We start from the raw sequence: 17,548 nt of genomic DNA, 5'->3' as shown, positions 1-17,548 counted from the left end.
TCACTAACGGCACTATACTGACAAACGTCTCTTTGGTTTATACGGTAAATTTTACACACTCAAGTTCTTACCACAGGGCTTACGCCTGCCAAGCCTATGTAGGCAGCCTTATCATGCAAAAAAGCCAACCCAAGGGGGCAAGTCGTGTGGTGAAGCTTGAAGCTTCGTGGGTCATGTGCCAGCACCAGCATTTATGGATTTATCATTAGTAAATTTGAAATACTTGAAAACCTAGAAAACTGCATGAAATGGAACAGCAGCTACTCTTTGCGAAGTATTCAAATATCAGCACACCTCCAGTTTTCTCTTGTGCACACACTTGCAAAATAAGAGTTCCTACAAGTGTTGACGCATGAGCATTGCTTAACCTGGGCATAACCCTTGTTGAACCAACAAACTACACAGAATGAAAAGTGCTTTAAACCCCACAATTAATCAATCAGATTGGAGGAGATTGACCAAAAAAAAGCTCCTGCATTCCCTATAGTTGTGGCAACCCTATCCCGGAACAAGATGCGTTGTAGCGTGGGTAATCACCTCCCAGGTGATGTGCAATGATTATCACTTCCAAAAAAAATAAAGGGAGCTCACACTTACAGCAACAACGATGGAGTAAAGGTCGTTGCGGCAGCGAAGAAGAAAATGGGCTGCAATCGTGGACTTAAACGCCGTGATGGTTGTGTACAGCTTTGCTACCTGCAAATCTTACGCATACGTGTGAGCTTCCTTCATTTTTAAGCAGGACGTTATCCTGCAAGACTCGGTTGGAACTCAGCTGCACAAGTAACATTGCACGCAATGTTGACAGCAGGTTGATGTCCACGTCCAGTTCACAATATAAACAACACGCTCTGCTAGAACCGTGGTTTCAGGAAAACACAGTGCCAGTACCGCAATTCGAGAAATCTCAGCGCAGCGTACATCCACTGTTGTCGTCTCTTTACAGACCTGCCCCCATCTCTCGGAAACCAAAGTACCTGAAGACTTCCAATCTCCTAGTTTCTTTTCAATGCTTTGCTTAACAAAAGTTCAATGGTGAAATGATCCCTCTTCAAATTCGTCTTCGCAAGAAACTTCAAAGTGTTCTTCGATAAGAATAAATCTAAATTTTTCTCTCTTGGTAAATATTTTAACATGCTTAACGGTCAATTTTGTAAAGTATACTTGTAGTGAGCTGGTACATTTTTGGTTTGTCCAACTTGCTTGGCGCCAATTTTGAAACTGAAGTCCTGCAGAAACGGGACATGATTGTTTACTGAGACAAAGAGATGGGATAGCAGAAGTAGACCTCAAAAACGGGACGTCTAATCACCCCACTTTTAAAGGGACACTAAAGTGTAAAAGCAAGTTGACCTATATCAGTAATGACAGTGTAGTGAATACAAATATGGCACGCACAGCAGCAGCACTTAAAGGCCAACTGCACTCAAATTTTTTATTGTCCAAATAAGTAGTCTATGCTCTTAAAATCCCCATGGCGAAATCCTTAGCTTCGTAATCACAGAGAGCGCTAGGTGCCGCCGTTCAAAGTACCTCCGAGCAGACGACGTTTGCACCTGGCGGAGAGTCGCCGTAACAAGTTCCGAGCGGCCTGTGACGGAGGTTGGGGAACCTGTCCCGTGAAGCTCGCGCTTCTCCGGCAACTTCCAGGGCGCTCCGCCGGGCGCAGGGATGCGTTCGCCCGGGTTTCTCTGCTACACCAGCGCGCTGTACCGGCGTCGCCATCAAGTGTTTAAACTAACTGCAAAGGCAGTAATATCCCCCATTTTTCTCAATGTAAAAAAAAAATGATTAGAAGCCTAAACCTATTCAGGCGCTTGCGAACGTGTTGGAGTTAGCAAAACTCTTTTTACTTGAAAGTAATATTTTTACTCAAAGACAAAAATACCGCGGATGGAGCACTTGCCTTATATTTGTCATTCGTATTGCATTTACCACAGAAAAAAAAGACATATTATAAATTATTGACCACTGCACTTCCGCGTCCAATATTGGCCTCATTTGGGCTGGCCCAACGTCACCTCTATCCTTTGGACATTTCCAAAAGTTTTACGACCCAAATAGAGTTCTTGTACACGCGGCTCTGATTTCGAGGCGCTGGTCGACCAGCTGCCCGAACCATACATCCTAACAGGCGACCTTAATGCGCACAACTCTCTTTGGGGCTCCTCCAGAACGGATGCCCGAGGTCGCCTGATAGAGAAATTCCTCACATCTTCAGGAGCATGCTTTTTCAACAAAAAACAGCCTACATACCATAACTTAGCACACAATACATACTCGCATCTTGACTTGGCTATTGCCTCTGCAATTCTCTTTCCATGTCTTGAGTGGGGCGTGGGCACGGACCCATATGGTAGTGACCACTTCCCCACTTCCCTAACGTACATAGGTAAAGGCCCATGCAGTCCATCTTCCCAGAACAGGTTTAATGAATCAAAAGCAAACTGGAGTACATTCACAGAAACATCTAAACTACACCACACAACCATAAAACACCTACACGTGGAGGAAGCAGCCCAACTCGTCACGGCACACATACTCGACGCCGCCAAAAAGTCCATGCCCCAGGCCTCCAGTGCGTCCCGCAGCCCAAGGAGGCCCTGGTGGAACGAGGACTGTAGGCGGCCGCGAGAGGCCCAGAACAAGGCGTGGGGTGTCCTTCGCCGGTACCCCACGCCAGATAATCTCATTTCCTTTAAACGGTCAAAGGCTCTTGGGAAGCGTGTGCGTCGTGAGGCGAAAAGGGAGAGTTGGCGCACCTTCCTCACTTCCATCAACTCATACACCGACACTCACAAAGTCTGGACACGAATACGTAACCTTAAAGGACAACAGACACACAGCCTGCTCCTGGTCAGTACAACAGGGGACACACTAGAAGACCAGGCTAACACACTTGCACAACACTTCCAACACGTTTCCAGCTCGGCACACTACACAAACACTTTCCTGAAACATAAAACAGCGTGTGAAAAAAAGTCCCTACATGACACTAACAGGTCAAAATCTGGTTACAATTCTGAATTTACACTCTATGAGTTGAGGGTTGCCCTGAGCACATGTAAACCTTCAGCTCCAGGGGCAGATAAGATTACATACACCATGATACAACACCTACACCCAGACACTCTTGAAACACTCGTACACCTATACAATAAAATATGGCTTTCGGGGCAGATTCCACACTCTTGGAGGGAGGCCATAGTAGTGGCGTTCCTGAAGGAAGGGAAGGACCCTTCCTCTCCCGCCAGTTATCGTCCCATCGCCCTGACAAGCTGCCTGTGGAAGCTGCTCGAGAAGATGATAAATCGCAGGCTCGTGTACTTCCTTGAGTACAACGGTCTTCTCGAGAGCTGCCAGGCAGGCTTTAGGGTGGGGCGATCCACCAACGATCAACTTGTTGCATTGGAATCCTTCATAAAAGATGCATTTGCTCATAAGCAGTTCTGCCTTACGGTATTCTTTGATCTTGAAAAGGCTTACGACACAGCCTGGCGATACGGCATCCTTAGCGACCTGAAGTCCTTTGGTGTGTCAGGTAACATGTTAAATGCCATTTCTAGCTACATGTCCACGAGGAAATTTCGTGTTAAGGTTGGGTCATCCCTGTGCGGGATACATGTGCAGGAAAATGGTGTGCCGCAAGGTGGAGTTTTAAGCTGCACATTGTTTATAGTTAAGATGAACTCCCTCCGAAAGGCATTGCCGCCAACCATTTCCTGTTCCATCTATGTAGACGATGTTCAAATATCTTTTAAATCCTGTTACCTGTCAATTTGCGAACGTCAAGTACAGGTCGGTGTTAAGAAGCTTGCTGGATGGGCGGACCTTAACGGTTTTAAACTGAACCCGGGCAAAAGTACTTGTGTTCTGTTCTCCCGCAAGCGCGGGTTTAGTGCGGACCCTGAGATTGCTCTTGGCCGTGCATCTATTCCTGTTAAAAGGGAGTACAAGTTTTTAGGTGTCATATTTGATAACAAGCTCACGTTCATACCTCACGTCAAAGCACTTAAACATAAATGCCTAAAAACACTAAACATTCTCAAGGTGCTCTGCCACCAATCCTATGGTGCAGACAAGGAACTACTTCTCCGGGTCTTTACCACCTTAGTCGGGTCCCGGTTAGACTACGGAAGCGTCGTGTATGGGTCGGCATCAGAAACCGCACTAAAAATGCTTGACCCAGTACTCCACTTGGGCCTCCGCCTTGCGTCGGGTGCGTTCCGCACTAGCCCGGCAAATAGTCTATAAGTTGAATTTAACAAATGGTGCCTTGAGGACCAACGAACGTACAGTCGTGAGCTGAAGTAAACGGACCACGGGAGCGGTGGCCAAAACTAATCGCTGCGCCGTCTGGTTGCGCGGCGCCTGCTGTCGAGACCGCGCACAGCGCAAGCGCGGCCTCTCAGTACAGCACGCATGCCGGCATCGGTCGCTTTTTCGCGATGGCATCGCGCTCCGATAAATTGGCGCCAGGGGAACATCGCCGATTTTTTGCTGTCTGCAGATCAACCCGCCTTCTCTGGAAACGGCATGCTCTCGCAATCGGCGGCAGCAGTTCGGACAACGCTGCTCCGCTGATAAAGTTGGCGCACCACTGATTATCTCGTGCTAGTAGATTCTTTCACCGACTCATCCCCATCAACAAATGAAGTAAAAAAAATCACAGTGTATTTGAAGAAAGGAAGACAAAACACCATCTTTTCCCGTCTTTCAGCATAGTTGCGAGATTTTAGCGCTCTGAGAATATAAGCGAACTTGAAAAGTTATTCCTGCCAATCTTTACACACTAAGGTTTCAACAAATACTGTAGTGTTTACGTATGTGCTGCATTCATTTATGAAACTTCGTTGCCTTACGCAGCATATGTGCCATTTCACAATCGCTCGGGAAAATCAAGTATCGTAATTTTAAGTTTAAGGCAGCCATCCATACATTTAGTGTTCGAAAACTCTATTGCGATATGCGATACCATTGAACGGGGTTTTGGATACACAGTGACTACCGAAACGCAGCCAAACCACATTCTTGATTTCGATTTATTTTCACATGAAAACAATATGTTCGTACGCACTTTTAGTAACAGGATTTGAAATCGATGCATGTGATACAAATGGAGATGACTGCCTCATGGTCGGTGACATGCGGTAAACAGACGACGTTATAATTCAAAAAAGCCCAATTTATTTACACATTTATTTGCAAAACAGAGCACAGAACAGCCGTACTCAGATGAGGGTTCGCAGAAAAAAAGAGATGCGTGAGGGCACCTCGGAGGGTCCATGGGTGCCCCCGCGGCACTGTCAAACTTTGTTTTTTCTAACCTTGTCGCCAACTCGAAAAGTGTATTTGCCGCATGGCATGTTCGAACAAAAAAAGTCAAAGCTGGCTTTTTTACACAACGTTTTATTTATGCGAGAAAAAACACACACAAAAGGCTGGCATAGAAATATGTAATGAACGACTTTGGTTGCAAGGGTTCATTGTCGGACAACACGACACGCATCAAAATGTTCCGTCGTGGTGTACCGCATCACTGTTTCAAGTCCAAAAGGGGTCTTGGCACGCTAACGGCCTAGTACTACTGGCATAAAAAAATCAGAGATAGTACAAATATCCCGTCCTGTGGGCTCCACTATCTTCTTCAAAACACTGAACACTTTAGCTTCATTACAAAAGTCCCGCCTCCCAAAGGCACGTCAAAACAGAGAGGGAGGAGGACCTATCGATTAAACCATACCACACCGCTGATCGGCCACGACAATCAATCTTTGCTGTGCACACGAATAGCCACGTGACGCAACTCTCTCACTCTCATGCGGAAACCCCAAGGTGTTTATAGAAAACAAGCTAACGAACAAACAGCAAAACAACAGAACTCCACTCAGAAACTCGCAGCGTTGAAATATCAAACCTCGTGTTCTCAGTGTAAAGCAGAGCGAAGCAATGCACGCCGAAAATGATGTTTAGCGCAGATTTCCTTTTTTGATAGCCCATTCCGGTATTCCAAGAAGTCGCGTCGTGCACGAATTATAAACGATCCATCACGTACTCACTCGTCAACATATATCTGCCGTCGTGGCGACAGCCTTACACCCCCGAAAAACCGAAACACGGCTGCGTAGTTTTAACATCAGCCCCAAAGACCCACCCTCACGGTCTCCCCATTCAAACATCCTGACCTCTCGACTGACCTCACAGTTCTCGTCTCTCTTCTGGTGGCTTCTATCAAACATGACCCATATAACACCCTCATAGACAGTGGAAACAATTTTACCTATCGGCCAGCACCCCTCCGCCTGTTTCTTTCATGTAGCGTGCATGCCAGAGTGGGACATCCCAACTTTCCTACACACGATGAAAAGCGAAACGCTTCCCCATACGCGCGCTGCGCACCGCTCCGCACCTCCCATCAGCCCAGCCGGCATTGAATCGAGGAAATAAAAAAGACCAAACAAGGTAAACGGCACTAATAAATCAGATTCTGGCGGTTTTCAGGATTTAAGTGAAGCACTCGAACATAACAGCAGGTTCGTGCAACATTGCATTTGTCTATGCAAAAATGAAAAATGTAAAGGTAATGATTTCCTTACAGTATAAAAAAATAAAAGCACTGCAGATAACTTCCGCATGAAAACAAAAAGTAATAGGCGTAGCTTGCATTTTAATTAAATGTTCATCAATAGGTTGACACAACACTAGTGGCCGGAGTGGTTGCCGTCAATGGCAATTACTTCGCGAATACGATCTGGCATTGATCCGTAAAGGGGGGCCACCACATCTGCGCGTCTTCGAAGGCGCTCCCACTCCTCCTTTACGGCATCCCACAAAGCGTCCGCCGTAGTGTGGACAACGTTTGCACGGGCTAGTTGGGATTTCATCACAACCCAAACATTTTCTATGGGGTTCAAGTCAGCGGCGTTGGGCGGCCACTCCAGCTGGGGCACTTGTCTGTCATCCAAAAGCTGGATGACACAGCCCGCCTTGTGGATGGGGCTGCGGTCGTGCTGCAGCAGGAAGCACCCGTCCTTGAATGGTCCGTCGTATACGTACGGCAGAAGCACGTCGTCGACGATGCCGCAGTAGTAGGACGCATTGAAACGCCCGCTAATGCGGACCAGGGGACCAAGTCCGTCTTTGCTGATGGCTCCCCAGACGCTCACTGCACAGCGACCACTGGAGAGCACCTTTTGGGTGTATCCCGGCTTGTATCTGCATAGAAATAAATGCAATGCGTCAATAGGTGCAAAAAATACTAATTCGGTGGTGCCAGTTAATTATAGCTGCAGAGTCATTACCCTTTAAATGCGACTTCTAGAGCAACAAAAAGCGTGCAATTGTGTGACTTACAACAATATGTTCCAACCCAAACAACCAATCATAGTGCTGCTCACAAGAAGTCCCCATAAAGAACTGCTGCTAATTATTGAAAGAAACGGCTATAGTAAAGATAAGTCACTCAATACGATGGGCAGTTAACAAGGACAATTCTAGCTTTATCTGGCGAGTTGTAACAGTTTTTAACCCAGCATGATATTTTATAAGTGATTAATATTGGAGTGAATTGCAGCTGTGTTCTTACCTCGACTTAGAAGGGCGCCAGACGGGCCGCTTCTGCTCCGTTCGCGTAGAAAATGTGGATTCGTCGGTGAAAATAACTTCTTTCCGTTCTTCGACTGTCCAATTTTCCACGCTTCTGGCGAACTCCAGTCTCTGCTGCCGCTGAGACTCCGTGAGGAACGGCTTTTGTGCTGCCACGCAGCTTTTTAGGCCAGCCTCCCGGAGTCTCCTTCTAACTGTGGTGCACGAAACGTTAAGGTCTAGTTCAGCCCTCAGTTCCGGCGCACTCATAAATGGCTCTTCAACGGAAGAAGCAACAATTAACATATCTTCGTCTTCTCCCGTAGCCCTTGGCCGTCCACTACGATGCGCATCCTCCACTCGTCCGTCTTCATCACGGAAAGCCTGGATAATCCGGCTCACTGAAGTTCTCGACCTCCTGGTGCGTCGGCAGATTTCCCGTTGCGGAACACCTTCTGTAGCAAGCTTTATAATGTGAAGCCTGTCTTCGTGCGGCACTCGTGGTGGCATCTTCGCAGAAGACGCAGCAAGAGCAAAGCAGTCCCCTTAAATGCATGTTTCTGTCCAATCACACGACAGAAACCATATCACTGGGTTGCAGCGAGCGTTATGTCACTTGAGAAATCCCAGCCATGAAAATTAAAAAAACAAATTACCTATTACCTATTGCGTCACTTGTCGTGCGATAATGCCCAAAAAGGCAGACGAATTCGCACCCTGCATGCGCTTGACTATCGGCATTGTGCTGGGGCATGATAAGATGCATCATACTTCAAACAAAAAACAGCGCTCAAGACGGGACAGAAAGGAGGAGGCTACACACACAGCGCTGTGTGTGTAGCCTCCTTCTTTCTGTCCCGTCTTGAGCGCTGTTTTTTGTTTGAAGTATGAACCAACAGGCCCAAATACTTCCTTTGCATAAGATGCATGTCTGCGAAACATTGATCACAAAGGCAGGACAGACAATCTCTAAAGCACCTCTTTAAAGCAAAATAATTGACGTCTAGCTTTAAGAAAACAAAATCTGTTAGTGGTACCTTACCTGGAATATCGCGTGTCGCCGTCGTCTGTCACCCAAAACACGCATTGCTACCAAGTCAACTTTAAAGGGGCCCCATGACCTGCCTATGCGGGCGAATATATCTAAGAAACAAATGCACTTTATTTGAACTTAAAGACCACTGTGCGGAGTTCCACGCAGTCAGTTCACACTGGACTTATAAACGTTCAGAAATATCGGCAGCTGTCAATACATCATTCCAGTGAACAGTTCTAGGTCATAAATGGCATACTTAAAAAAAAAACCATTCCACGTCAAGTTATACGAAAGTTGTCTGCTTCCAGGACTCCTCAATCACCGAGATCTTAGTCGGCCTCGTAGATAATTAGTAGTCGCAGTTTTAATACGATAACGGGAAGATACAACTTCCAAATCAGTTCGAACAGCCTCAGCAGGTTCAGCAAAACAACCGCGAAAATTGGCTTAGAGACTCCTCATTTCTGTCTGCTAAGATAATAATGTATTAATTCCAAATTTCATCAATCTAATTCACACTAAAGTATGTTTACCCTACGCCAACTACAACTGTTCGCGTTTAGTTTTTCGAGGTGATTTGCTTATTACCTTCATAAAAAATAGAAAAAATATGAAGTCGTTATTGTATATCCTACGTCTTAGTCCAACATGTTTACTAAAATTTAAAAAAAATCAACGTGGGACGTCATCTTCGTTTGAAGCGTTCGTGTTATTGAAGAATTACTAAGGCGGCATTTATTTCATGTGGTTTTAGAATTTTGAAGTAGTATTTGAGCCCTTCAAAAACAACATAGGCTGCGTTTTATCTGACCAATCATTCGTGTTAAATTCGTGTTAACACTCTTGTGTTAAATTTGTGGGAAATATACGAACTCTCCCAAGCATGGGCGCACGCACATACACCGACAATTTGGTCACGAATAAGCTGCTATGCGTGTCCCGGTGGGTATCTTTCGCGAAAATCGCAGCGTTATAGCAAGGTGTGATGTGCACGATTGCGGGGTTTGGTGACGGGTGTGATTAGGTGTGGAAGCTGAATTGCTTGGAATTCATTGTAATGTAATGGGAAGCCTCTTTCATTAGGAGACAAGTTTTCAATGCAGCCGGGGCAAATATAGCAAAACAAGCAAAATATGCCGCACACCACCGTGAGTTACAAGAAAGGCCCCACTCTGGTTGGCCGCTTTGTTCGGATGTATTTACTGCAATGCTTTCCCGCTGGTATACATAAGAAGAAAACACTCTGTTCGAACTTCCTAAGCCCGTATATTTTATCCGGGATGCAACAAGTAAGAAAAAAGAAAGATAAACAGCCTATGAGCCCGACGCAGCCACAGCACGCTGAAAGTGACAGCGTAGAACCGTTGCGGCATATCAGATGATTACCATAGATAGGGCGGTGCTGGGCAGCGTTCGCCTAACTACGCGGCGTGATTCCCCTGGCGCTGATTTATCGAAGCGACAAGCAGTCTCGAAGGAGCAGGGGATAGTGGCATGCGTGCTGTACTGATAGGCCGCGCTTGCGCTGTGCGCGGTCTCGACAGCAGGCGCCGCGCAACCAGACGGCGCAGCGATTAGTTTTGGCCACCGCTCCCGTGGTCCGTTTACTTCAGCTCACGACTGTACATGGACTTGCTCTACGCTTTCAAAATTACATCGACGAATAACCATCCTTTTAAACCTGTTTTTAATGATGCATCCACATCACTAGTGTTTGTAAATCGCCCGTCCGTTCTTTTGCCATTCTGACTTAGAGTGAGACAGGAAGCTTCGGATTTCAACATCTCCTTTTCAGACATTTACAGATCTTCCTTTACTGATGTTTTACTACCCTGGCAGCTTCAACCTGTGTGTGGTGACTTTTCTTTCATGAATATTGATAAAACCAGGGTACCACAAACTGCAATTTTGCAGCACTTCTTCTCCCTGCAGTACAAGTATCAATGTGCAGAGTTTTATAGTGACGCATCAAAAACTGCAACCATAGTGTCTCTCGCTGCTCATGGACCAAACTTTGATGCATGCAGAGCCATGAGCACATACACCACAATTTACTCAGCTGAAGCATATGGCATCTTACTAATTGCACATCACATTCTTGAACACAAAATCTCGAAGTCCATCATATATACAGATTCCTTGAGCGCTGTGCGCGCATTGGCATCATACAAGCCATGCAAAAACAGAATTGTCCATATGGTTTTCAACACTATCATGTCTATATATGCCCAAAAACTTGTTCTGGTGTTGTGCTGGGTTCCAGGCCATGCTGGAATTGCTGGCAATGAGGTTGCGGATCAGAAGACCGCAGTTGCTGCACTCAGGAACACAGTAGATATAGCCATACTACCACAGAGTGACCTTAAGCCACAAATTCGACAATACCTTCGTAGGAAATGGCAAACACACTGGGATGAACAGACAGAGAACAAACTACATGTAATAAAGCCACACTTGGGACCGTACACATCTGACTCTCACAACAGACACACGGAAGTCGCCTTGGGTAGGCTGCGGATAGGGCACACCCATGCGACACACTCGTATCTGCTGACGGGATCTTCTAGACCCCAGTGCAGCAGGTGCGGAGAGGCCCTGTCCGTAGTGCACATACTAATAACATGCAAGGCACTTCACACAACACGACACAAACACTTAAGAGAACTCTACAGACAACATATTCCCCTACCTCCATCGTTTTTTCTAGGTGACGAAGCCATTGTTTCCGAGAAACGTGTGTTTGAGTATTTGTCAGAAGTCAAATTTTTAAACCTCATTTCCTATCACGCATCATGAAATCTGGCCCTATACACCAGCCATGCTCATTGTCGTTTTGTGATTTTACTTTTGTTTTTGCTGATTTTACTTAGTGTTTAAGGTGTCACCTCTCATATACGACTATTGTTTTGGCGCTCTTTGCCCCAGTTGGCCTTGCGCCATAAACATCAAACCATCATCATCAGTGTTATATGCCATTTAGAACTCCGCAGGAGAGGAGAGCTTCTTCGTGGATTAGGTGGAGTATTTTATACTATGGAGTACTCCATCGGGAGAAGAGTTTTTTCATGCATTCTAGGGAGTGTTTCATGTCAATCACAGCATCCGGTCAAAACTTTGCAACAGTGTAATAGTTTATTTCAGTCGAGGTGCTGATTAGGGGAGGCCTCGGTGGGAGGCTTGGTGGGCCCGGTGGGAGTCTTCTTTTCGAGTACTTGAAAAAGGGAAGACTGCTTCACTGAATGGCTTGTAGCCCTACAAAGAAGTTAATCAGTTCGAGGGCCTTCACTCGCGGTTTTGTCTTATTGAGTCCTAAAAACGCGTGTTCGAAAAACATCAGCGTTCTGTTTGCTGCCTTGGGGTATTCAATGTGAAAGACCCCAAAAACAGCAAACAGGCTGCACAAGCCTCCTAGCAAGTTGGGCACTTCAAAGCATGGGTGACTATGTACAAATAGAACAACTGTTCCATCTTTCATGATGAGGCATGGTTCCAGAGGTGGCTCCTCCTGAAGAACAGAACAAAAGAAAACCAAGAAAGATGCATTAGGACATTTCATAGCCGCCTGGCAGAGCACCTACGCTACCCACTCCGCACTCAATATCAGCAATACGTAATGATCAACCCGTATAAAAATAATTTTTTCCTTTCTGTTTACTTTGTATTGCCTCCGTGTTTACTGTTACCTTTCTTTTGACTTTTCCTTTGTGTTACCTCTAGGACATTGACATGCTGTGTACTTTTAATATACTGCTGGACAAACAAACATCATGTTTTACCTCTGTGTGTACTAGGGTAAAAATAGAGTCAAAATCATGTACAAAATATATGCAGTCAAACAAACAAAAAATTCTGCGCTTTTTTACCACTCCTAATTTACCCCAAAAATATTTTGAGGGCCATATTTTACACTTAAAAGCTTTTGACTTTGTTTTGACCCGCGTACACACATCGGCAATATGACTGATCATATAGCCTCTGTGTTTACTCCAGTCAAAACGAAATCACATCTGACACGTTGCCTGTGTGTGTATACTTGGTTCAAAACGAAGTCAAAATACGCTTAAATTAGATGTAAACTATAGAGACAGAAAAACAATAAATGCCTAAGTTTCTTTTTTTTTAACCTTACGACCTTAAACATATTTTTCTGCACCCACATTTCCTTAAAACCACGGAAATAATACAACGAAGGGCACGGGGGAAAATGTTGATTGTATCTATATTATAAGTTTATGAGTCAAATTATATAATTAAATTGACTTCCTTTCAAATTTGCATATAGGTAAGTCAACATTAATAATTGTTTAACGGTTGTGATGATCTGACGTTCAGTTTACATTTGCTCAGAATTTGATTAGAAATCAACACCATGAATTTATAGCTAACCAGCACAATTTTATTTTTATTTTATTTCACAATAACAATAATACAAGATACAACAATTTGTGTTTCACGAAACGATAAGCATGCTAAATGGCAAAATATCCCTGTTATTTTATGTACATTACACTTTTTAGCGACAACAGCACAGGAATGAATTGTATACAGGTATAGGCCCTTCGAAAAATGCACAAACAACTTTTGAAGTAATACAAACAGAAAAGTTCCACAAGAAAGTTACTTCTATAAATGAAGTATACAGAAGCATCACAATATATATTTGTACATGCTGCCACTCCCATGCAGGACTTTTGCGGGAAGGGCCCACCATAACAAAAAAGCATACAAGAAACAATTCATTCCCAGTTGTGTCACACTACTTCTACAGCATAGGTTCGCTGCAGTGGGCCCACAAAAAGCTTATTCTCCACTTTCAAGGCAACACATTTCCGAATTTCATTTGCATTAGCTTTCAGAATGCGAGTAGACGGTTCAACAAAAAATATGTCATTCACACCAGAATCTGAATTCGCAAGTACCCGCTGCTTGATATTCAGTTTCTTCAAGACCAAAAAGACTTCTGGTATGCAGTTACAAGGTACAGTGTGCCGTTCGCATGCCACATGTACAATTGAAATGATCTGACCAAACGCACGGGGGCTAGAGGTTACCTGGACATACGAGTTAGCTCTCCGTGACTTGTCCAACGTCTGAACACAGAGTGTGTAACCATTAGCAATTACTTTTGAATACTCTACACCTTGTTCAGACTTATTTCCTTTTCCAAGAAAGGTGTAACACGACAAAGTTGTGGCATGCACCCTCAGCTTGTGTCCTCTCAACATGGTGGTCAAAAGCTCTTTCACAAAAGACGAAACTGTACTACAAGAAGATAGCACAGGCATAACTGATAGAATCGAAAACTTTTGTATAATCTGCAAGTGTACGTGCCTAGTTCTATTTACAAAACGGCCAAGTTGACCATTCATATCTTCGTAAGGATAAGCTGAATAGTTCCATAACGGGCCCCACTCCTGAACACAATCCACAAGATGAAGAAGCGAGTGCGCATTAAATGTCAGGTGTTTCTTTCTGTAAAGGTTCTCATAGTCTGCCAAAAATTTTATCATTTCCTTTTGGGCTGATCTTAGCCGATCAGATGGCACAACGTCACCAAGGAGGAAGTGCATCAGATGCACAAATTCAAGCCAGTTGTTGTAGTACACCTGAGGAAGTATTCCCTGAAGCACAACTGGCGAGAAGTAGAGGAGCCAGTTGCGCCACTCAGACGATTTCCAATACTTCCTCAGCACAAGAGACCTTGGAAGACGAGACATCTCGCACACTGGTCGCAGTCTATTCAGCCGCTCATCAATTTCGGTGACCAAGGCACCAATGCTGTAGGGGAAAGCCTTTTTGTGTTTAAGCCACATGTACGCTGTGTGTCTAACGAAGCCTGAGCACACAGCGTGCATGTAGTCTACCACGAAACCAAACGGAAATTTGAAAAAAGTTAGCAGAAAAAGAACAGTACTGCCTCTGATTCCAGCCACCAGCTACGCCCCGATCTGCCTGCCGTGCATGGCGTCGAAATGAAGCATCCGTTCTCATCTTCCCTTTTAGGGGCTCGACAGGGTACACGCGTACATGGCCCTTTACTTTGGGGACAACTTCCCCCTTTTGCTCACACTAAGCACATCCATGCTCTCCGTTGAATTGGTGCATATTCATCACCATGCCCCGTGCAACTGTGTCCACGACACATGGCCCGGGAAACACTCGAGTATGCTTGGTTGTGCCGTCACCTACCCATGACATGCCTACGCTTGACAGGCGATTCATTTCTTCAACGAATGGTTGTAGGAAACGATCTACAATTGGTTTTTCGCTTCCGAACCATAAACCTGCAAGAAGTATTTTTTTCACGCGCTCTTTGAAGGGCTATTCATTAATGTAAAGCTGGAGCGGCCAAACAGCATACTTGGAAGACTCGAAGAGCTGAACCCCATAAGTGTTCCACGATACCGAAATATCCTTGTCTCCGAGCCCAAGCTCATTGTATGCCTTGCTCTCAGTGATGTCTGAGACATCAATGTTTCGGATTTTAGAACCCAGGTTAAGATGAAAATTTGGATCCTGTAACACATTGCGTATCTCTGACTCAATGTCGAGGGAAAAAAAAAAGAGGACTCCTTTGTCAACATTTCAATGCTGTGGTCTTCATCGCAGCCAGGGCATCGAATGGCTGCCTCTGAGGCATCTGCCTTCCCAAGAAAGCATTTCTTTTCCCTGCAGTAAAAGAACTTTTGTGGCTGCTCCCCCTTGTCAGCAAAATACTTAAAAAACAAGTACTTTGTCGTTGGAAAAGGCGTTCCTGCCGGGAGGTGTGCCTCCACAACCTTGAGTAGACTTTCCATGGCCTCTTGGCTGCTGTGGTGGCGCAGGATATGTCCCATCAGGAGTAGACGGCTTTCATCGCAGGTAATCTTCGACCCAGGGTAGAGGAACTCGCTCTGCAAAACAGTGTTATACGTCAGCATAATTAACAAAGGAAAAGGACGTACTATTATTCCAGTGGTATTTGGAACCTGCTGTAAAATGACGGGTGGCCATCTTCCTAATATCTGCTCAAGAACACGCGAGGAATGGTCCCCACACAATCCTAATAACTTGCCAGAAACAGTACCCACTTCTGAACTATCGTTCCCGCAAGAAAAAAAAAAATGTGAATCGTAGGGTGCGATGGCTCTTCAACGGAATGTTGCGAATGAAGCAAGCAACGCAGGCGCTTTTTAACGGAACCCCGTGTTTTGTTGTTAAGTAAATAAGTACGTAATCAAACTCTACTGAAACAAAAAGTGTGGATTACGTACGAAGATAACGCGCGAATGACCTCTTATTTCCGGCACGCAACATTTTTATAGTTTTCATGGGGCCTTGCAATATTCGCCATGTTCTTTGTCTCTTTTGCATCAGCTAATAGGCACGAAGGACATACCGTTTGGGTTGTTCGTGTAGTGCCGATTTGTTCACTGCCTCCATCCTCGTCGCCGCTGGTACCGTCACTTGTGTCAAACGAGGTTGACGATCCGTAGGAGGTAACACGGCGCACTCCACTGCTGCTACATGAGTCGCTTTCGGTGTCCGAGGCATCACTGCTTTCTGCTGTCAAAACGGCGATCGCAGCGGGCGGCCGTTGTTGCTCGTCACGAAGTCAATCTATCTGAATCCGAAGATCCACAGAATTATCGTATTCCGATTCTGATGACTCTTGGCAAGTAGCTGTGCTCTCTGCCTTTGTCGGCGCTTGGTACGTAGTGGCACACTCGTATCGGCGTCCCGCAGGTACTTTTTGTACCGCTTCCGTGGAGGCATGTCAGACTCTTTTTGTGCACAACAGTCAACACTGTAAAACCGCTGCGTTGCTTCGTAGTGCCCACTAAGTTCACGTCTCGCACGGTTGTTCTGCTACGACACACATCAGCATCCATCAGTCACATGGAATAAGAAATGATCAGTCACCACGCCAGTCACCACAGCTACGACAGCATCTATCTCCGGCCCCTGCCATCGGCACCATTGGGAGGATCGCACTACCACTACTAGAGAGAACTTAAGGAGACCTGATGATGATGATAACTAAAAGCTTCTCCTTTGAATAAGGGTAGTGGCGTGCGCCGTCCTGCCTGTGTGAGTTACCTATGCACACCTGCTCATACCGTACTTTTTAACTACAATATTTGGTTTTGGATTTGCCCTGACGCTATCTATGGTTTTGGTGGCCCTAGATGCAGGCCAGTTAATCTTTCTTTCAACAGTGAAACCCAGTGCTTACGAAACTAAATACAATACTCACACAACAATCTAACCCACTTTTTCAGGTTTTGATTTTCAACTTCCAGGAACTTGGTACTTGCAAGTGCCATGGCACTACAATACCCTGTGCAACGATTGCATTACAAAACATTCTGACTTCCTTCGTGGATTCATAATGCACCAGATCAAATTAGCGGGGGGGGGGGGGGCGTGTACTCCGCGGAGAACTTTCAGCCTTGGGTGGTACACGAGGCCGGTCATAAAATCATTATGGTACTCTAGCGACATCATTGATTTTAGCTTTTTTTTTCTCGTGAATGAATTTGTACGGCGGAATAAGTAAACTCTGATGTACCCAACGTCAACAGTTGGAAACACCGGACGTGTGATACCTGACAAGTATTCGATTGTCGGATGAAGCCAGTGAGGCATAACCATCGCACCTCTGCATTTCGGCGACGTACCTGTCACGTTCATCGCCCGGCAACCCCTTAGCATAATCATTGAAAGCCTTTCTTTCAGCTGGAAGCGATATAAACAAAACAAACCATTTCAACTCAGTGCACCTATGAATGCCGCGGCATGCCTCCACACGGACACGAACAGGTGAAACCTGGTCCAGGCTTGTCAGTTTTCGATGGGAAAGTATATTAACAAGCACTCTTGATGCCATGAGAGAGCCAGTGAACATACGGGATTTTTCCACTCTTTTTCTTTCTTGTGGGGCAGGTT

Source organism: Haemaphysalis longicornis, unplaced genomic scaffold (assembly GCF_048455015.1).
Source record: "Haemaphysalis longicornis isolate Haplotype H1 unplaced genomic scaffold, Haemaphysalis longicornis Haplotype H1 scaffold_1, whole genome shotgun sequence".
Taxonomy (NCBI): Eukaryota; Metazoa; Arthropoda; class Arachnida; order Ixodida; family Ixodidae; genus Haemaphysalis; species Haemaphysalis longicornis.
The sequence above is the reverse complement of the archived record's forward strand: the minus strand, read 5'-3'. Positions refer to the sequence as shown.